Source organism: Anser brachyrhynchus, assembly GCF_964034855.1.
Source record: "Anser brachyrhynchus genome assembly, chromosome: 2".
Taxonomy (NCBI): domain Eukaryota; kingdom Metazoa; phylum Chordata; class Aves; order Anseriformes; family Anatidae; genus Anser; species Anser brachyrhynchus.
The window spans coordinates 74544656-74572210 of NC_137695.1; the positions used below are offsets into that span (position 1 = coordinate 74544656).

General features: G+C 37.0%; 1 long non-coding RNA gene across 1 annotated transcript; it reads right to left on the reverse strand.

Moving 5' to 3' along the window:
* Nucleotides 1–3281: 3281 nt before the first annotated feature.
* Nucleotides 3282–24122, reverse strand: LOC308190214. Its single transcript, XR_013947011.1, has 4 exons — nucleotides 23950–24122; nucleotides 6308–6454; nucleotides 4268–4358; nucleotides 3282–3954 (listed from the first exon to the last, which is right to left on the reverse strand). It is a non-coding gene; the product is annotated as an uncharacterized lncRNA (long non-coding RNA).
* Nucleotides 24123–27555: the final 3433 nt, after the last annotated feature.

Sequence of the window (27555 nt, forward strand, 5' to 3'; positions counted from 1 at the left end):
CAGAAGTTTATTTGCTGTTTTGTCATCAGGAAAGGGGAGTGTCAAAACCACATTCCAAAGTTTGCCCCAAATAAAGGAGACTGAAGACTTCAAAAAATATCAGGGAATCAGCAGGTCTTGGGACTAAAGCTAATTTGCTGAAGTTTCACACTGCTACTATAGGTGTTGGCGATTAGGTGCAGATTTAGGAAAAAAAGCCAAGATGGATCTCGTGCCAGTGCCAGGATCTTGCATAATGGCAAACTCAGCACCTACATTCTTGCAAATTTTAATTGTCTATGGCCCCCTCTGGTTGTCTCAAGAATGGTGGTCCCTCATTTGACTAGAGCCATAGAATCACAGATTGCCAAAATGGTTGAGGCAGAAAGAGACTTCTGGAGATTGTCTAGTCCAGCCTTCTGTTCATAGCAGGGCCAACCACAGCAGGTTGTTCAGAGCCATGCCCAGTTGGGTTTGGACTGTTTCCAAGAATGGAGACTCCACAGTCTCTCTAGGAAATCTATTCCACTATTGAATCATCCTTACAGTAAAAAATATTTTTCTTATGTTTAGGTGGAATTTCTTGTACTTTAATTTGTCCCCTTTGTCTCTTGTCCTGCCACAGAGATACTACTGAAAAAGTCTGATCCCCTGTTCCTTACTTCTTTCCTCCCCTCTTCCCTGTGATTCCTCTGCCTCAGGCTGAACAGTTTCACTTCTCTCAGCTTCTTGTCATGTGGCAGGTGCTGCAGATCCTTAATTATTTTTTTTTGTCCTTTTCTGAATGTACTCCAGTATATCTATGTCTTTTTTTGTACTGTAAAGTCCAGAGGTGGACCTAGCACTCCAGTTATGACCTCCAGTTATGGAGTAGAGGGAAAGGATCACGTCCCTTGACCTGTTGAGAATGCTCTTTCCCATGTAGTTGTTGATCTTCTGTGCTGTGAGGACACAGAGCTGGATCATGTTCAATTTGTTGTCTTTGAGGACCCTGAAGGCCTTTTCTTCAAGGCTGCTTTCCTTTTTCTTCAAGGCTACTGCCCCCCAGTGTGTACTGGTGCAAATGGTCCCTCTAAATGGCAGCACAACCATCTGGTGTATGAACAACTCCCCTCATTTTTGTATCATCTGCAGACTTGATGAAATTGCACTCTGACCCCTCATCCAGGTCTTTAATGAAGATGTTGAACTGCGTCATCCCCTGTATTAGCTCCTGAAGTAGTGACTGGCTTCCAGCCACTTAACGCTGCTGACCACAATCCTTTGAGCACAGCAGTTCCACCAAGCTTCAGTCCACTTCACTGTCCACTTACCTAGTTTGTACTTGGTTTATTTGTCTACAAGGATGTTCTAGGAGACAGTTTCAAAGACCTTCCTAATGTTCAGGTCAACAATATCCAGTGCTCTACCCTCATCCATTAAGGCAGGTCATCTCCTCACAGCAAGCTATCATACTGGTTAAGCATGATTTCCGCCTCATAAATCTATGGTGACTACTCCCAGTCACCTTCTTGATCTTCATGTGTTTCCAGAAGTATAACCTTCATCACCTTCACAGGAACTGAGGTGAGGCTGACTGGCCTGTGGTACCCTGTGTCCTCCTGCCTGCCATTCTTAAAGGCAGCAGTGACATTTGCTTTCTTCCAGCCCTCAGGAACTTCCCCCAGTTGTTGTGACCATTCGAAGATAACTAACTGTGGCTTTGCAGCGATATCGATCAGCTCCCTCAGCACTTGTGAGTGCATCCCACCAGGTCCCATGGTCCTGCATGTGTTCGAGCTGTTTATTCCTTCCCTAAACTGATCCTCCTCTACTAAGGGTAAGTTTTCCTTGCTCCAGACTTTGCTCCAGATCTCAGGGGCCTGGGATTCCTGGAGGCTGATGCTATTGGTAAAGACCAGGGCACAGAAGGCAGTGAGAGCTTTCTCCTTCTCCATATCCTTTGTCATTAGGTTCCCTGTTCCATTCAGCAGCAGGCCTATATTTCCCTTAGTGTTCCTTTTGCTGCTGATGTACTGAGAGAAACCTTTCTTACTGTGTTTCACATCCATTGCCAGATTCACCTCCAGGTGAGTTTTGGTTCCTGAGCTTGGAGGGGTTCTTTGAAAATCTGCCAGCCCTTCTGGATCCCTCTTTTCCCCAGGGCTGTATCCCATGCGGTTCTTCCATGCAGGTGCCTAAAAAAAACACATGAAGTCTGCTCTCCTGAAGTCCAAGGTTGTTCTGCTTTTTGTGTCACTCCCTCCTTGCTGCCTGTAGAACTGTAGTTGCATACCTCAACTGATTTTCTCCAGTGCATTTCCACAACCCTAACAGCAGCAACCTCAGATGATATGGAGGAAACTCCAAATCCTTGTGAGGATGAGAGATCTGTGATTTGTATCTTATTGCATTTATCCTCTAAGATCACAGTCACATTCAGAGCATCTGCTGTGCCTTGGTCAGTGGGATGGGCTCAAGGCTCCGGATACCAATTTGAGGGGAAGGGGAAGAAAGCAGTTCAAGGGAAGAAAAAAACTCTGCAAATCCTCTCCAGTGCTAAATGACAGTGCTACTTGTGTAACTGATGTAAAATTAAGATTTGGTTTAAAGAAATATCCTTTAAAAACAAAACAAAACAAAAACAATAATTGAATGATAAATACCTACCAATAAATGTTGCCTTTTATTCATAGAATTACTGTACTGTCCTTGCTTTTGTATTTTATAAGCCATGTATGTGACATGTTAAACCATTTATTACCTGACAGAAATTGTTGCAAATTTGAACTGAAATATCTAATGAGAAAACTTTCACAAATAATCTTATATTCTGATCCTCTGGTTTCATTTGGGTAATACTTGCACTGAAATTAATCAAAGTTTTGCCTGGGTAGATAACAAGATTGGATATGTGATGTGTACCATGTTTCAGGTTTGCCTCATTGCACAAGAACATTGTGTCTGCAACATGGAAATTGCATACACTAAAACCAGAAGTCTTTCGATGCTCTCTGTAGCAGAGGAAAATTTGTAGTGAAAGCAGAGGAAGCAAGTTCACACATCCATGGGACTTTGTCATTTCCCAGGGGTCACCATACACTGAATATTATGGACAGTGCTGAGTGATCTTGGGAACAGCTTTTTTTTTTTTTTTTCTTTTTTTCTTTTTCTTTTTCTTTTTCTTTTTCTTTTTCTTTTTCTTTTCCTTTTCCTTTTCCTTTTCCTTTTCCTTTTCCTTTTCCTTTTCCTTTTCCTTTTCCTTTTCCTTTTCCTTTTCCTTTTCCTTTTCCTTTTCCTTTTCCTTTTCCTTTTCCTTTTCCTTTTCCTTTTCCTTTTCCTTTTCCTTTTCCTTTTCCTTTTCCTTTTCCTTTTCCTTTTCCTTTTCCTTTTCCTTTTCCTTTTCCTTTTCCTTTTCCTTTTTCTTTTTCTTTTTCTTTCTTTCTTTCTTTCTTTTCTTTCTTTTCTTTCTTTTATATTTACAATAATTAAGAGAGCAAAATTTTATGTAAGTCTTCCATAGCAACTACCTGAAAAACAGTTTCATTCACCTCCAGTGTCCCACAGGCATGTCTGATAGTCATCCTTGAGCTGTTCCTTCATTGCATAGTAATTGTGGAGACAGAACCACAGAACAGACATCTCCAGTTGAATTCAAACCTCACAAATGCAGAAGTAGAAAAATATTTACATAACAGATGAGGGAGAAGTGACCTGAATACAACCAGAGAGTAAAGAGAAATTGGCATATATCGGTGTAGTTTTTCATTATAGCAGAAGCAGTACAGCACACCTACTCCATAATTTTTCCTGTCCTTCAAGGTTGTGTGAGATGTTTTGGTGTGCTAACCAGTAACTCTTAACTGAATTCAATTATTGTTGGTGTGGACCAGCCCTAAGATAAGTGGGACTTTGTTGAATTTTTTCTTAGGTCTTGCATCAGTTTTTCTTAGGTGGAACTACAAGAAGCCATTTCAGGGTGTCATTATTTCACATCTGTGAGTGAAAGATAGGAATGTTACTTGTTATTCTGCTTTGGAAAATCTTGTGTTGCGACCTAGCTATACATGAGTATATAGTAAAATACATGAGCATACAGTTAAAATAACTTTGGTTCTTGCAAAGGGGGGGTTAGGTACAAAAATAAAAATACTTCCAAACTAAGATGTACTATAGATATTGCTCAGGTGAAATCGTGGCCTGCCAATTGTGTTTTGTGTTTACTCTCCCTGTCTTTTCTGATGGCCATCCTATTGAATCCTATAAGAAAGGGGCATTTGACAGTGCTGAAATGCAGTGTTTAACTTACAGTGAGGCAGTTGATCCCTGTGTGAGAGGCAGTATAGTCTCTTCGAATTCATTGAGGAGGATACTGTGAAAACCTGAATTTATTGTTTTGCCTGAAGGTTGGAGATAAAAAGCCGGTTAGTATCTTGAGAGTAAAACGGGCTTAGCGTGCTTGAGGGAGGAAAAGAGAGCTTGGGATTCTATTGCAAAAGCATGTGCTTCTGCTAAATTTTGAGTTTGCGGGATCCTATAAAATGGGCTATTAAACCCCTCTGACTCATATCCTGGTCCATTAGGGAGGGAAAGGGCCAGTCTTTGTCTGATATACTCTCAGTCTCTTAGGATAGTCCTTTTTCCTTACTGCCAATGGGTACTTTATATTTCCCCTTTTTCTTCTCTCACTGTAAAAAAGCAAACAACTAATCTCTTGCCCTTCTACCAGCCCTCTACCTTGATTTCAAAATGATACACAGAAGCAGGGTTAAATGTCTCCTGTGTGACCTTCATGACAGCACCTTTTTGTATCAAAAGGGGCATTTTTCTTGATAGTCTTACAATAAAATATAAACTGCTGCTAAAAAAATAAAAAAGAGTTCAAAAAGAATTCAGTTTTGATTTTAGCTAAAGCAGTGCTAATTTGCAGTGGCTAGTCCAGCTTTAATGCAGATACGTTATGAAGTTGGAATAATTAAGTGTATTTCTGCACTGTGAAAGAATTCTCAGCTCCTTATTGCTATGCTCTACACTCGCTACCCGTCTCTATGGCAGAGAAACCAATTCCTTCAGACATGAAGTCTGTGCGAAGTTCTGGGAAGGATTCCCTCCTGAACAGCTCCAGATGCTCTAGTTTGGCTCCTTATGCACTATATACTTCTCTAACCCTTTCTTGGATTTCCTTGGGTTATTTCTCTCAAACACTCCCCATGTTATATTAGGTCATATAATACAGAACTTCAATGTCTTACCATGAAAATGCTAGCCTCATGGGCTTTGATGGACTCTTCCCTTGTTTTTGAAAGTTTGGGCTGACTCACAGGGGGATGGGTCAAAAAAGATGATGGTTATGTCTTAGAGATGCTGATCTCAATATCATACAGTGGCCATGCAGCCAGTATGCCATAGAGGGAGCTAGCTGTAAACCATGTGGTAACAAGACATTTGGCAGCATATGCCTGAGAGACAGGAACTATTTCCGTACGTAAAATGCTTCAGCAAACTTTTTATCTACATTCTTTTCTACAAAGATGTACGGATGTACTGGTTATGTGCTCATGCGCTCTTGGGTGGACTTACTGAAATTAGCAATTTTTCACATAGTAAATAAAGTTGGCACTTGTGTCATTCATGTAGAATGATGACATTTGTATGCACAGTATGCACATAACTGAAGTAATAGTTTTCCAGAAATATGTATAACTATATGTAGCTGCTGTAATTAATTCCCAGAGTAGTGAGAAAAGCACTATAAAATAAAAATATTAACCTTCAGTAGCATGTTGTGCCTGTAAGTCAATCTGTTTTTTCACATTAAAAGTCATTTAGTTTATACCTGAATGCATTTTTATTCAGATCAGCCCATCTCATTTTGCATGATGCTAGTAATACCCACGCATCTGCAGATGTCAGTGGCTTTTGACTGTTGAACTGAAATATCTAGAACAGGATTGGAAAGTTTTTTACATAAACTTTCAGTGCTGAAAATGAACTAGTATGTATGAAGAAAGACCATTAAGGCATATGAACAGCTCAGCCTTCACCTTAAGTTTACAAAGTTGTCTAGCTGTGATCAGGGGCTGTATTCTTCAATACCTACTTACACTAGTGACTTATATGTCTGTCAATGCTAAATAATCTCCAAAATTAACAGTCAGACTGCCGGTGTTACACAGGTATTTGATTACTGGGAAGGCAAGTTTTAGTTACACAGCAGTGTGTACCTAATGGTTGATGGTATCCATCATACCATAGAAAAAGTGGCAGGTTTCCAAAGCTATGTAAGCTTACAGTAAATTGTCATGATGAAAAGAATAGTTAATTAGAATAAGACCAGAAGACAAAGTACCTTCTTCAGAAGTCCAGCTGAGTGACTTATGGAGACTATGGTCTGTAGTTTGGTCATCTAGAGGCTTACATCAACACCTGTTCTTGTTAGAGAAGTCACTGGCTTGTGCATTGGCTTCTGGGGGATGAAGTTATATTCATGCAAGAACTGCACAGAAATACAGATTTTATTATTATTATTATATATATTTTTTTTCTGACAGTCCCGTTGCAATTCACATACTGGTGTACGATTGAAAAATATTCAGTGCCTTTTATAGGATGTACTATACATCATACGTATACCATCATAAATACATGATACATGTATGATTATTATCATACATAATCATTATGTACATTATGTATGATCACTATGTACGTTATGTATGATCATTATGATACATTATGTACATTATTTATGATCATTATGATAAATAATCATCATAAATACATGATACTATACATCATAAAAACATGATATTGTACCATGTATTGATACAGGGTGTATAGTAATATGACATACATGAAAACAATTATTACAGTAGAAGCTATTAACCTATACTATGGCACAGCTAATGTCGGCAAAGGTTCTGCCCTAGTCATCGGGAATATAGTAACCATTTGGGTGTGATAAGTCATTTCTCATATTTTACAAATAATTTTATCTGCCTTGCCTTGTGTTTTCTCATTGTAAAATAAGATAGATCTATGCTAATTTTATAGAAACTATTAATAATTATTGACTTTTACTGTACTCATTTGTGATATTTTTATAGGCTGTACAAGCTGCAGTGTTACTATCATTGCATACAGGGACACAAAAACTAAACAATAAAAATGAACATTCACTTTTCACTGGTAGATATTTATCAGAGATCAGTTCCTTTGTTGAAATTGTGATGTTTCGTGCAATCATACTGATTTTGACAAACTTTTCATTAACAAAACTGATTACAGAAGTTGAATGCCTGATTTCCACATTTCTGTCATTATAGAAATTCTGTTCTATCTTTGTCATTATAGAAAAATGACATTTAGACATTATAGACAATCCTAGCTTTGATGATTCAAGAGTGTCACAGGAGGGAATCCCTTTGAAACTTCCAGGACTTCTGACTCTCCAGTTTTAGGCTCCTTCTACAGACATAGGAATTCAAGATGAAAGTTTATTTCTTTATTTTTAATATACTTATTTTAAATCCTTCTGTATTTCCTTTAGTTGGAAAATAGAACGCCTATTTTTTCTTTTGGAAAACAAAAGTATTGCAAAAAAGTAAATGAAATTCTGACCTTTATTGGGCCCTATGGTCTTCAATTTGAGTGCAGGTAGAAGCAAAGTGAAGTCAACCAAGTAGGATTAGTGAACATTTCACACCCATTGTGTTACCATTACTGTAGTTATTTACTGAAATATTTGCTAGGTCTGTAGGTGCACACAGGATTATTTTACAATGTGAAGCCAAAGGTTCTGACATCCACAGTGAGAATCCCCAAACAGTGAAACAAAATATGTGAGGATAAATTGTTCCTCTCTCATTTTATTTTGAAGTTAATTTGTTGTGAAGTATATCTATTATGTTTTGTTGTTTGTTTGTTTTTTTTTGGGGGGGGGGAAGACTTAAGCTTTTTTTCCTTTTTTATATTTAAAAAATTTTGGCGTGTGTTTTATTGTGGTTGTGCTTTAGGTAAAGGAATTCTACTTGCAGTTTCTTACAGTGTAAGCACTGGAGATGATGTGTCTTTTTTCTAATTTTCAGAATTCCCTCCAGAATCTTGAGAATTACTGAAGTAAAATGGGAACTTCTTGATCTCTGTGAAAATGTGTATTTTATTGAGACCCTGCCTGGGCAAGGGTTGAATAATATATTATATACATATATTACATTGTATACTGTTACAAACTTGAAAGGATCAAACAGAGATTTCCTTCTCAGAAATGTGAGTATAGGATTTTCATACACACCCATACATAAAAAGAGGAAATTAACATTGGAGTACAAAGAAAAGTTTTCTGTTACACTCCCCAAGCAAAGGTCTTTCTTTAAACTACCATCAGCAGCATTATGCACCTATTATTTTCTGTTTGATTTATTTTCATGACAAAAATAAACAAACAAACAAAACATCAGCTTCAATGACGTTTTTGTCTATGTAACATTCATTTTTATACCATCATTTCACTGAGGTATTCTTCTTGAAAAAGAGCTGCATCTTTCAAGATAATTTCTCAAAGCATTTTCACTGTTTTAACTGCTTTAAGGAAGCTCAGCAGAGAAGGGACTCTGTTGATGTTTATCACGAGTACCGAAGTAGGAGATAGACTTGTACTAATCACAATTCATGGTATTAAATCTTTATGGATTTGGAAAAAAAAATATCATCTCAGAACCAATGAAATTGTTATACTGGCTTTCACGGTCCAGATTCATACAATCACTTTTATGCTAGTGTCTCTTGATTGGCTTTTTCTCTGTTCAGTTTAGGTTAATCAAAGATGCTCTTCGTTGTCCTTCACTGCAAGAATTATTTCTTTCCTTTGGTCATTTGATTTAGACACATCATATCCCTAATGATATAAAGCACACAAACACAACAAAATTCATCATGGGATTTTTGTTTTGTTTGCTTGTTGGTTTTTTGTTTGTTTGTTTTGTTTGTTTTAATATTATTTCCTTTAATATCCCTCTGCATTACCATCATGTTATACTTACTGTAAAGTATCTTGTAAAACATAAGCAGCAGGCTTTTGCCCAGTTTCTCTCCATGCATTGCCACTGCAGTTTGAATTTTGCACACATCTTAAACACTAAATTGTTTAATGTACCTCATAAAAATTCTCACTTCTTAAGATGAAATAGCATGTACTTCGATAAATACGCTGTTACCTTTTGTGTAATACTTCAGAGGGCTCCAAGTTCCCATCTTCCCAGTGTCTTGTTCTGAGATTTCTATTCCCTATAAATTATTTTTGCTTTAGACTAATATTACACTGGTGAGAAGAATCTACACTATAGGGACATCTTTGTTTTCTTGTCGTAATTGGGTAGAAAAAGTGAGATTTTTGTACAGTAGTTCTATTTTGGGAGTAACTTCAGGGATTTACTGGGAGGCACATTCTAAAATAAGATTTTGAATGTAATATTACATCTGTTGTTACTTAATCTGGATAAATTCATCCTCTTTAAAAGAACATTTTGAGGCACAAACTTTTTATTCTGATCAGCAGTTCATGAAAAAGACTTCATAAGAAAGGATTCATATTCTCCATTCTGCAGTTAAGAAAATGTGATTTATGAAATCAAAGACACAGAATTTTAAAGTGTCTAAATTTAATAGCAAAGAAGAGAAAACGTTATTTCTTCATCTCTTTCAAAAAGCATAAGATTTTCTCTTTTGAACTCTGTCTTTCAAAGGTTATTGAAAATATTGAAACATGTTAGAAATACAGATGAGAAAAATATTGTTATTCCATAACAACTTTCAGATATTAGGAAGATATGACTTCTTTACTGTGGTAAGACACTGAGTGAGAAAGAGGGAGTAGTGCATTCCAGAATAATGAAAGGAAGTGAAGACTTACTTGCTATTGAGATGATGAGAATCACACATCCTATATCAATAGTGGCAATTCAAAATCATTTGACTGGTTAGACTCTGCTTCAAATGTGATATTAGAGAACCACATGATATTCAGAACAGGAAGCATAGGAATAACAACATATTTGCAAGAATATCAGAACTATGTTTGGGGTTGTGAATTGCAGAAATTTTCTACCTCGGTATCTCCTACATTCTCAGGAAAGGTGGTTCTGTCTATAGAAAGTTTATCTTAAAATTGGGTTAGAATAGCAGCTTTAGAATTGAGCCATGTTAAATGTTTGCGCAGTGCCTTACATATAAGACAATAACATTATGCTGTTTTTTCAGAGAAGAAAACTGAAGCAGAGATGAGAATATCAATGCACAAACTCACACTGCAGCATTGTATTCTTATAAGAGAAAGGTGAATGCATTTAAATATGTTTCAGTGACAAATGTCCCAAAAGTATTGAGAGGGAGGTTTCTGAAGGTTTCTGAAGATGTGATGCGTGTAACACTGAAAATACTGAGAAGAACTATTGAAAAATATGCATCTATGTGAGTAGTATGAGGAAAGAAAGAACAGAAAAAAGCTAACCAAAATAAGAATAGTTTCGCAAACCATTCAGGTCCACACTTTGAATAGCGTGGTTAGGTTAGTTAGACTTAGTATGTTTTCTTAAAAGTTTCTTTAAAAAGGGTATTGGATAAGCATTATTCACTTCTTTTTGTCAGGTAACTTTTGCACCATCTTCTGCAGGCAGAGCATATAGAGGAGAGTCTCTCTAATGAAAAGACCTTGAGGTTATAAATGATTCTCTCTTACAATAACAGAGGGAGAAGGTAGAGTGCTGCTGGCATTCCTCACTAGAGTTAAACTGTTAAAGGACCAGGTGAGATAGAACTTGTAAATATCCTCAAAGGTAACAATAGCTTCGGGATCCAGAATTTGAGAATCAGATAGCTTTTTTAAGAAAAAATGTGATTTTTTGGGGGGGTTTGTTTGTTTTGCACTTTTGTTTGTTTGTTTTGTGGTTTTGTTTGTTTGCGTGTTTTTAAGAAAAATAAAATGCTTGCGTTAAAGTTTTCCTACAGGCTTCTCTGAGAGAATGAAAAACACTAAAGACAGTGGGTTATTCTGGCCTGAAAAGGGAAGGGCACTTGATCTGTGAAAGAAGCTTGTATCAAGAACAATGCAGAATTTCCCCTTCACTCTTCCAAGACAAAAAAGGAAAAAATAACAGATTCTCAGAACAAAGTTATTGTTGATAAGAATTTCTGTATAGACTTGTTTAAGACATTGATGTAGACTCTTATTCTGTATGTCTGGTGATTCTGGACTAAATTCAACTTCTCCCTCAGGAACACATATAGGATCAGCAGTAGCAGCTGCCTGAAAACTATGAGATACATAGGTCCAGAATGCTGAATCTAAGTCAGCAAATGGAGTGTCTTTTTATTTATCTTCTCTGGAACATTTCTGGGACTACTATAATGAGGTTTCTTTGTCCAGCTTTTCTTGGACACCAGATTAGCCATCAGAAAAGGTCCAGTTACACTTCTGATAGAACCTCTTCAGGTTGCTGAATGGTGGAAGTCATGGGCTAATTCCATTAGTCATTACATCATGGAACACAAGAGCACAATGACCTTGACAAAGCACATAAACTCATTTCCCAAACAAACATTTCCTTACCAAAAGTATGTAAGTTAAATTTCTCCATTCTGAAAGTTCTTTTGGTTAAATCTGTTTAGCTTTCTGTCTCTACAGCTATTTTTTCACCTCATTGCTAATTCCAAATATGAAATATGAGGGACTCGTGTAACACAAAATATCATTTTCTTTTCCTTTCTCCTGGTAGATTTCATTATCAATGTGAGTTTCTCTGTTGAGTATGTAAGGCTTTGTACATTCCTGGGATGAGCCTTGGAACTTTTAAAATTTGCTCTTGGTTCTTCAAACAATAACCATCAACAAAGATTGGAGAAGCCCTTGTTACAAAGATAAAACTATCACATTGCTCTGTCCTTACCAGATGAAATCTGTTTTGTGTTCATGTCTGATACATTTGAATGTGGAGATCCTGCCTTCATTCTCAATAACCTCAACTCAGGAATGCAATGAGAAATAAAGGGAAAAACAGTCTTAGATGTACGTAGAAAAACAATCCACAATGTCAATCAGGAATTTGAGAGTAACACACAGTCACATTTGTCCACTTACTGAACATTACATTTGATACTGTTAACTTACATCTTGTACTTTTCAGCAAGTTAAAATTACCACAGTTATAAGAGTAAGTTTGGTACACAGTGTGTAGCAAAGCCCATTCGTTAAAAATCTGACATATATTAGATTAACACAGTGTAACGTGTTCTAGGAGTAGATTTCTACATATGAAATGTAGAAGTTTGTGAACTCTACAGAACAAATTGCTTCAGTGTGTCAATGAAACTTATTCCCTTTCTCTAAATTGAATTAAACATTGAACATTTTTACTTTTGCATTTGTTTTTGTGACTGGGCACACAGGACACATCTTGCACTTAATACTCTCCCATAGAACTGAATGCTTACTTCAGGAGCTTAGCAAAATGGAGGAATGTCCAAAGCAAGCTAATAGCAGTTGTGATTCTTTGAAAATGTGCTTTTAGTTGTTTGCATGCATGCATCATTTTCAGTAAACTAAAGAAATTTTCTAAACCTTGTGAATATGTTACGTGGTTTCTGAATATACTCTAAAATACTGTTTCCTTCTCTTGTTTCACTTAATTTGCATCAGACTTTTCACAAAATGTCTCTTCTTTGGTGGGACAATACTGGCACCAGAATTGATTGACAAATACATTGATTGATAAATACAGTGGAGCTGGAACCAGAAGCAGTAACCTATTTTCCCAAACAGATACTGAAATAGTTGCTCACATTCTTTGCTCGAGAGTTGCAGAAAAAGAATATGAATTAGAAACTGGAGGCAAGACAAGTTTTAAGCATTCATAATACCCTAGGAAAGGAAGCAGGCAGAGGTTCAGCAATATAAAGCTGGCTGAACCCCAGGGTACAGTGGCTGCACTGCAGACACAGAGAGGCATGGAGTGCAGCAATAGCAGAGTCTGAAAAATAAATACATGAAAAACCTAAACTGCTGAGTGCTCCAGAGGTGACAGCAAGTTCGATGTGACAGATATAACCTTCGCCTTGCAGCTGTTCAGAAGAGGAATGTCTAGTAGAATCACATGCCTTTGCAGGCAAGTTGAGAAAGCTGGAGTTGGAAGTACAAGTACCTATTTAGCTAAATTCTCACCTAACTCCAAGGGATGGTAGTGAAAAGAATAATTACTATGAATAATCCTAGTAATTAGTAAGAATAATCTTGCTGAGACAAAATGTGATCAGAAGCCATTCAAAGGTCTGAAAACTCTCTTCTCTCAAATCAAAAGCAGTGACTTTGTTTACAACTGCTATTATAATATTTGTGTGTCAAGACATTAGCACTATCTACTCAGGGTTTTCTTCATACCTTCTTTTGTCTGGACTCCCAGGCACTGGAATGAAAGAATGGCTGTGGGATCATTCTGTCCCAGCAAAACACCCAGCTGCTGGGTGTGCTCCTTTGATCTGCTGTGTGACAGGAATTTCTGACAGAATGGTGGAAAGACATTTGAAAGAAGATACTATTTAGACATTTAGAAAATCTCACTTTTTTTCCAAATATATATATATATATATATATATATGGTAACCTGTGGAATCCATGCAGATTTAGTTCATTACTTACCAGGTTGTTCTATAAGAGCAGTATATGAAAGTAGAAAATTAGTTTTTCTGTATATTAGCAGTACTTCACTATTATTTTCTCTTCTTGGTCATTACTAAAATTGTATCAATCTAATTTATAAAGTTGATCAATACTTAACTTTCTAGCTATCTGGATTTCAACTTAGTATGAGATACAAATCAGACAAATATATTAAGTATGTGAAGCATTAAAAACACAACAGTATATATTTTAAATCAGATGCCTTCAAGCCAGCAGTTAATTTGCACATCAGTATGCAGTTTAAAATACTAACTTGCACATACTAGTATATTTGGGGGGGTGGGGGTGAGGTTATTTGTTTGTTTTTGTTTTTACTATGAAACATTTTTAAAATTGAGCATAATTTTTCATTTAAATCTGAAAAAAGTTGCAGGTGTTTGGCAACTGCGTAGCATGAATATAATCTTTCAGGTCACTTAATCATTGAAGTCTTTCAGGAATAGGAACAAAGACATTTAGTTGTATGGGTAGAATTCCTGAATAGTCTTTCTGTCTTCTTGAGGAACAAGGCTGAAATATTGGTGATAATATACTCGTCAAACATGGTATGACTGAGAAAGACATGGCTTGAGAGGAAAAAGAGAAGAAAAAAAGTAGTCACTCATATTTATTGTGAGGAACTGACAGGGAGGTTCTTACAAAATACGGATCAAAATAGAAGGATGTCTAATTCAAATAATTCTTTTAGTGTATTCTGGAAAAAAATAAAATTCACATGACACAGCTCAGTCTGTTTAGAGATGGGATCAGGCCAGATCGATCAAGGATGTTTCTTTGGGCTGAATACTTGGATCATAATGACTTTCTCGAAAATGTTGAGTTTCCCGTCTTCTGTAGCGATACAAATCTAGCCAGATTATCTACCTCTATCTGGTTTCCAGCTCAAAGCAAAATTTTCCAATGCTGTTAACATCATTCTCAATGTGAACCTTTTCTGCTCTACAATGAGCATTTGTTTGAATGACAACCTAAATTTAATCTGAATTTTATCTCAGTTTCTGGTAATTTGTGAAACATTTTGTGAATTTTAATGATCAGTAGAATATCATTGCAGTCCCCAGAACGATTAATAAACACAAGTTTTCAACAAAAATAATTGTGCACAAGAAGTACTTTGACCATATATATGACTATAAAGTATGGGGATTTCCATGGGAAAAAAATGCTAAAGGATTTAATAAATGATGATCATACCTTCTCACAGATGATCATACTTTTTCACAGTTTCTTTTGGAGAATGTGTCCTGCTTTCAGCCCCCTGACACTTTTCTTTCTATGCTTATTATATTGGAAGGCAAGTTTCATTCATGACCTATGATACCATTTCTTTAGTTGCACACCTCATTAAATTGACTTCCTTCTAATCTCTACAGGTCTCTTTCTTTCTGCCTACTACTGAGTTTCTCTTGGGTAAAAGCCAGTTGATGTACATTAAATATTGGCAAGACAAGAACTATTTTCTTACCATCTCGGTCTCTTCTGCTGGTTTACTTTTCAATTGCTGACAGCTGAATGTAGCCCCACATCTTCACAGCACCAAGGAAGCCTTACTCTGTTCAAGAGCACTCAGTCACCTTTCATTCTTCAGATCACTGAGTGAAAGACTCTCTCCATTAAAAGCTGTCGTACATCTCTCTACACTGTTCAATGAGGCAAGATTTTATTCATATGCTGTAGAAGTATATGCATTGTCAAATGCCACTGCTTTATCCTAGTATAATATTACTCAAGGTTTCATCTGTTCTTTAGCTGTACTGCAGTCTCTTAAGTTATTTTCCCAAGTAGGATTGCTTCAGTAAGAAATGAAGAATGTTATAGGATTTTTTTAATATATAATTATGATATTTAATAATTTTATTTTAAGTCCGGATCAAATGTTGAAGCCAATCATGATTTACAGTTGGTGTGTGTTTCCTGCCTGGTATCTTTTGAAATTCAAGATGCTTCATATTTGTACTCATGTTCACGTTCTTCCTGATTGCAGATGTGTATTTTCTGTTAGAACTAATGGGAGTTACACATACACATCAAAGACAGAATATGTCTCACAAGCCCAATTTGAAATAGAAATATCTGGAAGACATATTTGCTAGATCTGGTTGTCCTCATACATTATTCTTGCAGGTGACACTATCACTACTGGTTTGGTACCAGATAGGAAATCATTAACAGCTTATTTTCTAATTCATTTCCTGATTTGGATAATTTCTTTCATTTTCATCCACCACCTGTTTATCTCCTTTCTACTCAGAATGTTAATTTCCCTTTCACATTAAGTTCTGCTGAAATCAGCACAGACGTAAACAAATGGACATTTTTTAAACAATATGCTTCTCTTGGAATTAACTCCCATTTTCCTGAAATACCACGATACTTCATTTCTTATCTGTGGCTTTTTTAATTCATCTTTCATCTAAGACCTTTGTTTCAGTATATTGGCAGTACACTAAGGTCATAACTAGGCATGAACAAGAGAATTTTTTTTATCTGTAACTACTGACACGTTGCCCCTTTTTGGTTTTCAAGGTTGTTCAAAATAATCTAAAGTAGTACATTTTTTTTTTCAATTTGTATTTATTTTCTTTGTAATAAGTAAGGTTGCTAGTGTAACACACTTCTTTCCACTAAACAAAAAGTCATCAATAAAGTTCTCTTTGCAATGAAGAGAGAAAACATGTCTGCATGCATTTCATGTTGATTTGGCTGAATTTTTTCATTAAATTGTTAAATGTTATTTTTAGCCTGATGCAAAGAAAAAACAAAAGCCTGCAAACCAGCCTTTCTTAAATGTGTTGGTCAGCAAAGACCAAATGAATACATATATTAAACCTGTATTATGACACAATTAAATTACATTTAGTGGATGGTACAGATTCCAGACTTCACTCCAATTCTTTTCTTTCCCGTCATTAATAATGACATCTGTAACCCTATTAAACCCATCCAAGGTTTAATTCCAGCCATATCTGGTGGTTTTTCACCCTGTTCACTTTTTGGTACTTGTTTAAAATGCCCAGTACATTACAGATGAGCTGTAAAAAGAAATGTCTGTTCATCAAAGCTTTATGCTTCACTATAAAGTGAATGGAATCTGCAGTTCATTTCCAGTATTCTGCTAATAGCCTCATTGAAGGAAAATTTGTGCAAAAGGATTGCTTAAGATTAATCCTTACAGATCTGCAGGGTTGGAGTGCCATACGCTACAGTCTTACTCCTTAAAATGAAATGTTCTGCCCTTGGCAAATGTACGCCTGTGCTTTGTCAATTTTGGCCTTCTGACATCTGACATAACATTCCAGAATAAGGTCCATATATACATAAATCTTGTCTGTATTTGTGTTCAGCTGCCAACAGCTAGTGCTCCTCTAATTGACTTTCTCACCATTTTTGGCATACTGTTCATTTTGTAGTCTGTAAGATCCTTAACATATTATGTTATTTTAAAAAGTCATTTTAGTGCCTGTAACTAAGTATACATAGCTCAAATTGGTTTTCCTTTGCCAGCTGTTTCTGTTTCTATTAATGATGGATGTATACTCACATACTGCATTCTAGTTTGTATAAACAGAACTGGCATTTACAGAATCTCTCAACACTTTCTCACCATCTTGGTTTCCTACCCAGTTTTTACCTTGTGTCTTTTGTCTGGAGGACCTTGCAACATTTCAGAAGGCAAGTGTATACTTACTGGCATACCTGAAAATTATATGAATCTGTAGAACAGGCTTTTTTTTTTTTTTCCTGATAAAAAGGCAGTTCATGTTTGTTAGAAATTAGGTATTCTTTATTCCTCTGTAATAAGGCAATATATCCCTGATCTGATCTTTTTTTTGGTCTTTCTGTCTTCATCCTCAGTCAGCTTATGATAAAAGCAAAACACTCCTAGTATTTGAAAAGAAACATATGGTTAATGTGACTGTAGCATGTTTTAAATTAATACAAAGAAATTTCAAATATTTATATATGCTATTCCTTTTTGACATTACCAAAATACATTTCAACTTTCGCATGAGAATTGCCTTCTGTTGGAAGTTCTGTGCTTCCAACAGTTCAGTGCTTTCTGTTTTCTTGGCTCATTCAGGCAATTCTTTTTTTATTTTTTTTGTTAGCATGGATATTTAATAAATCCAGGTAAAATTCTGCATTCTTGAGAAAGTGTTACAACAACAACTATGGGTGAAAATCAATATTGGGGTTTTGTTCATGTTCAAAGAAAAAGCACAGAAAAACAGACGTGGCAACAAAACTGGTTGAAAGCTTATGCACAAAGGAGTGCACTCCACATTTGAAATCAGACATAAGCTTGAACTGCACTGCTCAGATCCACATTTGAATTTCACCAGAGTTCAAGGTTACACCAATATGACTTATTACAGATACAAGGAATAAAGCCTAAGGCTGGCTTTGCACTAGTACATAATCTTCTGTTTTTATCTTGCATTTTGCTTAGAGATGTCCCCTTGGTTATTTAAGCATTCAAATTACTTGAACAACAACAAAAAGTTGACATCTGCTTCTACAGAGACTTCTCTTTCTTGTTTCGTTCAGGACTTCTCAAAGCCTGCTGTTGATTTCCAATGAATTAGTGGGCTTTCTCAAGCTTCATAAAGAAAAATTTAAGATACTTTGTAAAGGCAGCTACTCACCAGATATGTAAGTCCACTTTCTCTGCTTAAATTTTAAGGAGAAAAAAATATATGACACATAATTCAGTCTTGCTCATTCACTGTATATAGTGGCTAACACTAAAGACATTTAGCAAAGGAAGACAGTTTCCAGCTTTTCTCCTGAACCCACAGAACTGTCAAAACCAATCATGCACATAATAGGATTGTACTGCACTATTTCGAGGCACTAATATTTTTTTTATTGTAACCCGGCATTGATTTTTAAGACATATGATATTATTTTATTACTTAAAGCAGTGACAGTAATGGGCTAGCAACCAAGGTAACACCAGTTTAAGCACAGAAATAACTTGACCATGATTCATTAATGAGGTTGTACCAGTCTCTAATCCTGTTAGGTATTTATACTGCTTTCATTTCATTGTACTGCAATATTTTGTAGTACTTATGAAATAATCCTCACAATATCCAGAAAGTCAGGAAATATTTACAATGCTACATAGAGAAAAAGGACCCGAGATACAAAAAAAAAAATAAGACTTCTAAAAGTCTTTCCAGCATAAAGAAACAGATGAATCTTTATTGTATTTTGTTCAAGTCATCTGATCTGGTGAGGGACCTAACTGTCCTTCAGATAACTGCCTCCCCTAAGGTCATGTCTGTACTAGAACTGGGAAGAGAATATCAGATCGTGACTCAGAATTCACCTTTACCAGGGGTATTCAGTTGTGTTTTTTTTTTTTTTTAATTTATTTTTTTTCCAAATGAATCAGTGCCATTTAGTGAAATTAGCCATTTTATAAGTTTTTTTATACATAACATTTGTGGCAAAGTAGTTTTGCAGGACATATCCATCAAGTGGAGATGCTTACTTCTGCTAGGACATTTCCATGTCAAATCAAATTTCTACAGAGATCTACTGTATTTTTGAAGGGCACTAGTCATGGGCATATATAGTAGAATCAGTGTGTCTGTTATACAAGTTAATGAAAGCCCCAAAGACTGCAAAGCTACATACTAGCTTGAAAATACATTCTGTAAGAACTTTCTTGTCAAGGAAAGATTTTGAGACAGAAGGAACTGCAGTGGAGCTGCCTAATGAAAAATTGGTGCTGGTTTAACACATAATGTTGTGGTAATCCACAGGTAAAGCCAGCCTCTTACTGCTGGACTTTGTGAATATACCTTTAACCCCTACATCTGATATCCCCAATTAAACATTTTTAAGCCAGTGAAGAATTTGCCTGTGCTTGCATTACTTGTATGGTACTTCCTAGCTAGTCCTTACATTCAGATTACCACACATAAAGAATAGTCTGACTAGTTCATGTTTATGGATAACGCAAAGCAAGCTTTAACTATTTGCTTAAAGTTATTAGACAAGATAATTATTCAGCAAATAGTCTCCAAATATGTGACTTGTGCATATTTGCTGCTTGATGTTTTAACTTTATTTTTTTTTGTAATAATTACACTCTTGTTTTACACATGTCACTAACCATGTTTTTGGAATATTGGATAAAAGGTGTTTGAAATTTCTGCCCTATTAATTTTAAAAATTATGAATAGGTAGGAAAAAGTAAGAACAGATTTCATAGTTCAAAAATACTGGCTATCAAAATATTCCACTAATATAAGCATGGAAGGGGGTCTCAGAACGAGACAGAGGACAGCACAGCACTGCTAACACTATGACACAGCAAGGACGCGCTGCAGTCCCTAAACAGTTAACTCAATCAAACCAGTGAGATAATTACCTGGAGCATAGTAAAGGGAATGTAGAAGAAAATATGTCTTTTATTTATGACTAAAATAGTATTAGTCTACAGCAATGGTTGGCTTTCAGTAGATTTATTTGATGGATAATAAAGACAAGGTCCTTGGAAAGATTCTGAAATGCTAATATTTGGAACATTTTTTTTCTAGAACATCTGCTTGCCACACTACATAAATTATTCACTTCTCCTCACACCTTCCTGTGATGTTTAAGCTTCACTGCACAGCAGAACATTGTAAATTGAGAAAACTTTGTATGATGCTGTGGGTACAGTTATGCTGCCAAAAAGCTGTGGCATGGTATTGAAGTAAGATCTGAGGCCGTGTAAGTAACCATTTTCAAGAAAGTGATTCATCATACAACAATTTCAAGAAATAAGCCTCCAGTGTAGATCTTATTGATAAATGCTAATACAGTGCTTGCTCCTATAGCTGTCTTTTTACTATTTCCCTCTGTCTATGTCTGTGTGGTATGTTTTTTCCTATGCATTTTCTTGTATTTACTGCCCAATTCAAAATATCAGTCATAATAATAATAATAATAGTGTCAACATACACTGTTCATAGTTGTGTGAGCCACATATTAAAATGGTGTACACTGTTAAAGCTCCGCTATCACTAATAGCAATAAGTAAGTTTAAGCTATTTCAATGATTAACTGTATCAGTTAATATTTCATATTTCTCTTTTCATATAATGTCAGATTTTGTTTTGTATAGACCTATGACATAAAAATCCATTAAGACTAACAGGTAAGTGTGGTGTGTGAATGAGAAGTGGTGATATTGTACTGACATGTAGAATAGCTGTCAGGTTTATATATACCTCATTGTGCATTATTTGTTATGCCAATCATCCTCAAACATAAACACAGGATCTAACAGCCTAAAGCAAGAATACAAAGGATGCCTGTACAGCTATTTGTCTGTGTCAGGTCATTGGGAATCTATAATGTATTTTTAAATTTGTTAGAAAAATTATGTAATATTGTGTATTCATGTTGCCAGCTTGTTGAGATATACTTGAGATATACTTTGTTGTCTCTGATAACCCATTGCCTATTATGCATGGTCCCTGTTTTGAAAGCCAGTGGCTATTTTAGTACTTCTGTCCCCATAGTTCAGCAAACCTTTTAGGAGCTACTTTTCCGTCACATGGCAAATTCCCCAAGAAGTGCTGCCTAACATTGCTTCAGGAGAAATATTTATCAGTTCAAGTATTTTTTAAAAGAAGAAATCACATGGAAGTATTCCTACATGTTGAGTGAAAAACCTTCACTCTATTAAACATGCGTGCATGACTCCCATTTTTCCTAACTAGAATGTTAGCATATACCTTGGATTAAGCACCCTTTTTAAATACAAGTATCTTTCTAAATCAGATTTCAAGTGTTCAGTCACAATAGACTGAATTTCAGATATTAAGCAGTCAAAACAAACTGCTCATTAACAAGCACCTGTCAAATAATTATTCATACAAAATATTTGGCGTTTTTGAAAAACAAATTCAAGAAAATCATAATACATTGGCAGCCATATTCCAAGAGAACAGAGATGACACTCAGAGACTAAACTGTATTCTGAATTACTTGATTCAGTCTTTTAGTTATTCTTTATTGACATGCTGTACTATTCCAAATGAGGTATTAGTGCTGTTCTTAGAAGCGTGAGTTGTTTATCTAATAAGATAAATAAGATAAGGAGGAAAAGGCATAAGAGATTGGAGAGATGTGTATGTTTGGAATGCTTGAGAGCCTTCCCTTTTTATAAATTAAAAAACCTTCTCATTCAGGAGAAAAACATTTGTTACAATACCAGTGAATATTACAATATTATAAACAAGGTTAGTTTGAATAGTCTTTGGGGGTAATTTATGGAACATACTGTTGTTGTATTGTACTTTTCTAATGCCATGGCCTCAGTTGGGAGTTCCAGCCCTCACACATAATACTGTAATTCTGTGAAAATTCCATTCCTTGGAGTTATAGGTGACAAGGAGGTTGGGAAGGGAAGGGAAGGGAAGGGAAGGGAAGGGAAGGGAAGGGAAGGGAAGGGAAGGGAAGGGAAGGGAAGGGAAGGGAAGGGAAGGGAAGGGAAGGGAAGGGAAGGGAAGGGAAGGGAAGGGAAGGGAAGGGAAGGGAAGGGAAGGGAAGGGAAGGGAAGGGAAGGGAAGGGAAGGGAAGGGAAGGGAAGGGAAGGGAAGGGAAGGGAAGGGAAGGGAAGGGAAGGGAAGGGAAGGGAAGGGAAGGGAAGGGAAGGGAAGGGAAGGGAAGGGAAGGGAAGGGAAGGGAAGGGAAGGGAAGGGAAGGGAAGGGAAGGGAAGGGAAGGGAAGGGAAGGGAAGGGAAGGGAAGGGAAGGGAAGGGAAGGGAAGGGAAGGGAAGGGAAGGGAAGGGAAGGGAAGGGAAAAACACTTCAGATGCCAACTTAAATTGAACTTGGCTGTAAGTAAATAAAAAATCTGATGTAACATTTGTTGGCAGACTGTTGAAGAAATCATGATGAAGCCAAAGAATTATTCTCTTGGAAACCCTTCTTTAACTTTCAACTGTCTCTGCGTTCAGACACAGACTTGTCTAACACTGAACACAAAGAAATGCTGATTGCAACTTTGATAGAGTTAAAAAGGAATCTATTGTACAATGAATAACTGAGATGATGATGATACTTAGTGGATGGTGGCTTTGCATGCTGTGCCTGCCATTTACACCAAATTGTTATTAAGCAGATGGAAACTTTACACTTAGGATCTCATAAAAGTACATATCAGAGCTTTTGATCAAAGCTAATTGAAACTCTACCTATTTGTTGCACATGTGCAGCAGCTTTCTCCCTTTCTCGCTGCTGACATGCAAGATGATTATTTGAAAGAACTTGCTTCTCCCTAGATTATAAGCAGAAAAGAGATATATATCCAGGGGAGAAAATCTGTCAACAAAAACATTTAAAATTGCTGTAGATGCATTCTTTCTCTGTGCCTAGGCAAAATCAAAAAATGCAAATGAATATTAGGTACAGGCCACTTGCTGTGAAAAGTCAATGATTGTGGGCAAATTTCAGAGAGGTCCCGTGATGTATTTGTGCTGCGTGTAGGCTTTATGTTTCAGGGAGCAGTGCTGGTCAGGGTTGTTCATAGCTCTCTAACAGGTAAGGTGGGGCATACTGGTCACAGAAACTACACGATACATGGTTACATACAGTGATACTGCTTAACACATTACTAATTCAACTCATACATCATGAAGACAGTTGCCTGGTCTTTGCAGGCAGAGAGTGTTATCAGCAGGCCAGGAAAAATGATCTCATTCTGGCACTGGGCTATCAAAAAGTAGTGATGCTCACAGCCTGTATCATAGAGGGCAGATCTGGTACACCTACCATCTTCTGAGCAAAGCATGGAGAAAACTCACTTACCAGGTCTTTGTTCTTTAGGGAAACATTCTAAATGCTTCTGTACTGCTCCAGGGGATGCTGCCATTTTAGAAAGCTAAGGCATAACAAATTCATCTATGCAATATCTTCAAAAAATAATCTTCACAAAGTGGCTACATGAAAAATATACAAGTTTGTGAACCTTTTTTTCAAGGCTAAATTGGCAGTAGCTGTTGCCATCTTCATTTTTCACTGGTCACTAATAAATACTGGCTAAGACTCTCATTCACAAATCTGCAAAATGTAACTAGGCACTGTACTCCTATCTCACATACAATTAATCAAACAGTTCAACAAAACAACTTTATTGAAAGTAGTAAAGAAAAAAATAACAAGGGAGATGAACAGACCAATATATGGTTAGTCATTCTCCAACATACAACAGCAAAAAGTATTTAAATCTCATTAAAAACTATTTCGGTACTCACTGTGTGTTCTCATTGCGGCACCTGCTATGGCAGCTTGCACCATCCAACTCCTGCGGTGGCACCTCACTGTTTGTGATAGCTCCTCTGCTCTGCCCTGGATCCCACCCAGATGCAAAACCTTGCCATGCTGCTGCAAGAGCTGCCTCTCCTGCTCCACTAGCTGCTGTGCCTGGTCTCCCCCAGTCACCAGGTGCTCTTGTGAGAGTTTTGCTTCTTAGCAACACTAAGAAGGACAGAAAACACAGTCCCCTGCCTTTTTTTTTTTTTTTAATGACTGTTCTTCCTTGAAGGTATACCATTACTTCGTGCCTGACAGGAGTCGCCTTCAGAGGGTGAGGGCTTGTGCCTTGTGTAGGGGCAACTGATACTGGCACAAGTGGGTTCCGTGGCTCAGTTGCAGTGCCTGTCACAGGGGTTGGAGTGACTGCAGTGCCTGTCATTTTGTCATCAGATCCAGAGACCTTCTCTTCCCCTTGAGGGTGCTGAATAGCATTGAACAGGGCTCAGGAGGTACGGGCCAGGCCCCAGCACATTGCAGTGATTCCTGTCTCTCTGGATTTGTCAGGGTGACAGCATACTTTTTCCAAGTATTTCACTAGTTTTTCAGGATTCTGCACTTGTTTAGGGGAGAAGTTCCAACACACGGGAGGTGCCCACTGTCCTAGGTGCCTGCCCATATCCTCCCAAACACCCTGCCACTCATAGCTATCCTGCCTTGGTGCAGGCCTCTGGGTGGTATTCTTGAATAGTTGTTTACCCTTAAACAAAACCTGAAACACATTTAGGAGACATAGCAATAGGAACATGCTGGTTTGAGAATGCCAAGGATATTCAAAGTTCTCACAAGCTATTGTAACTTGCTTGGAGGAGAAGGGGGAGGTGAAGGAGAAAGAGAAGGTGAAGAAGTAGGGGAAAGTGTCCCCCCCTTATATCCCTCATAGATTGGCTCTCTGAGGAGAAAAAGTAAAGAGTGTAATTAATAGTTTCTGAGAGATGGTTCCTGACACATGGAGATGGCGGCAATGCTGAGTACAAATATCAGATTAGTCTTATGACTAGTAATAGTATTATATCATAAGCCAGTGTTACACAGTACAGCAAAACAATAATTGTAATCCAGCCCCCAGAGGTGACAAACAGCACAACAGAGAGCACAGACAGTGAGTAAGGTGATATGCAACACAATGCTGAGAACAAGCACAACTCCAAGAGCAAAAAGGTCAACACTGTGACCAACAACTATTAAACTAATATAATGATTATAGCAAATTTGATTTAACATGCTCTGGTCAGATCTATTGCTATCTCAACCCTTCACACTCCATGTTGGGTGCCAAAAGGACTGTTCTGGTTTAACCCAGCCGGCAGCTCAGCACCACACAGCTGTTCGTTCGCTCCTTCTCCTGCAACAGTTTGATGGGGGAGAGAATTGGGAAAAAAAGGTAAAACACCTGGGTTGAAATAAAGTCAGTTTAATAGGACAGAAAGGGAAGGTTAATAATAATTATTATTATTATTATTATATGTATATATATATACACACACAAAACAAATGATGTACAATGCAGTTGCTCACCACCCACCAACTGATGCCCAGCCAGTCATGGTAGCCCCCAAACCAACTCCCTCAGCTGTTATTGTTCAGCATGATGCCACACAGTGTGGGATATCCCTTGGGCCAGCCTGGGCCAGCTGTCCTGGCTGTGTCCCCTCCCAGCTCCTGGGGCACCCCCAGCCTACTCCTGGCAGGGCAGCACGAGGAGCTGAAAAGGCCTTGGCTCTGTGTAAGCTCTGCTCTGCAACAACTAAAACATTGGTGTGTTATCAGCCTTATTCTCAGCCTAAACCCGAAAGACATCACCATACCAGCTGCTAGGAAGAAAATTACTTCTATCCAAGCCAAAAAGCAGGACAAGGACTTACCTGTTCTCTTTCAGTCTATGATTTTAGCTTCCTTTTTCATACTGAGGCCTCAGATCTGAGTGCTTTTCACCTCAGGTTTGCTTAGGTATAGTTATTTCCTCAGACTTTTACATGTTGTCTGAACTAGATATTTTCCTGTACTTTGTGGCAGACCTACATATTAAACATGAGTTTGTAATAAATAAATAGGGATGTTCAGTGCATAATGAACATGCTTAAGGCCTGCCCACTGCTCCCTTTCACATATTCCCCTATTTTCTCAGCCAGGTAAGAAGAAAGCACTTCTCTGCTTAGCAGCCATCACTCTGAAGATCTTAGGTAGGGCTTGTTCTTTGTTTTTCAAGACTCCACCACCAAGCTAATAAATAAAAACAAATATGCACCATGAGATTGCAGTGAGCATTCAATTCAGTTATGCATTTTTAGCTGGGTTGTGGTCCTGAAAGAGATTAAAGTGCTAATCAGAGCTTTATGACTTTTTCTTTCTTATTGCTAAGTCTCAGGATCAACTTGCAGAGCAGATCTGGTGGAGAGCACATTCCACGAGTTGTTACTTGCTTATACAGCAGTTCTAATCTAGTATCTAACAAACTTGAAATATCCTGATACAGGGAACACTTCATTTTTTCATAGAAATGTACCTTGGAATTATAAGTCACTAGGGAGGCAAAAAGAAATAGAAAAACATATTCTGTGATCAACGTGTACAAAATAATGAATGAAAGGGGAAGTTGAAAAATAACCTCTTTACAGGCTTTGATATGAAGGTAAGGATTCACCTATGGCTAAAGCTACTGTTTTACAACTATGAAAAACACTCATTCCACTCAATTCAGCAGGATGTTATCAAGCTTATTCCTGCAACAGAACTTATAAAAGCTGGAATAATGTTGAAAATTATGAAAAACAACTTAGGGAATTATTTAACTATTTCACAATATTTACTGTTCAAATTATGTCCAGACTATGATTATGTAAGAAAATCTGTCTGTTCTTGATCTTGATCCTAGAAACCAATTCTAACATTTGCTGATTGTTCACTGGTCTCTGATAATGCAGTATTTGTACTGATGTGATGGTACTTGTGGTGCCACCTTGACTTGTGGTTTTCTGCACAAGCACATCAGGAAGCATGTCCTCTGTAAAATAATTTTTCTTCTTCCTCTTTAAAGATAAGAAAATTTGTATTGCCACCCTCACTGCCATAAATATCAGACTAACAGAAACACTTTTTGCTTTTATTTCCATCCTGCAATGTGTGGAATTGCTTCTTGTGGTTTTCTGCGACGTGACATATCACTTCAACAATTGCAGGAAAATCTTTAGTCTCACACCATTCTGACACCATTGACGTGAATTTAGAGAAGAGGGAGAAGAATAGGTTTTCAGGCTTTAAAAGACATGCAGACACTGAAGGTGTACATTCAGAGAAGAAGAATTCTGATTTTGACTAAATATAAAGTTCTCTGGCTACACAGCTAATCTTTTGAAGTGCTTAGGCCAAATACCAATAATATTCAAAGTATTATTTTCAAATAAGTTCTTCAGTATGTTGTTCAGCTCCATTGAGCTGTGGGGCTGAAAGAATCCAAAATAGCTAAAAAATAAACTGTAGAGAGATTCTGCCCAAACAGAGTATAAAAGCCTATTTTTAGATATTATAAGAGTTAGATGAAGCCCCTG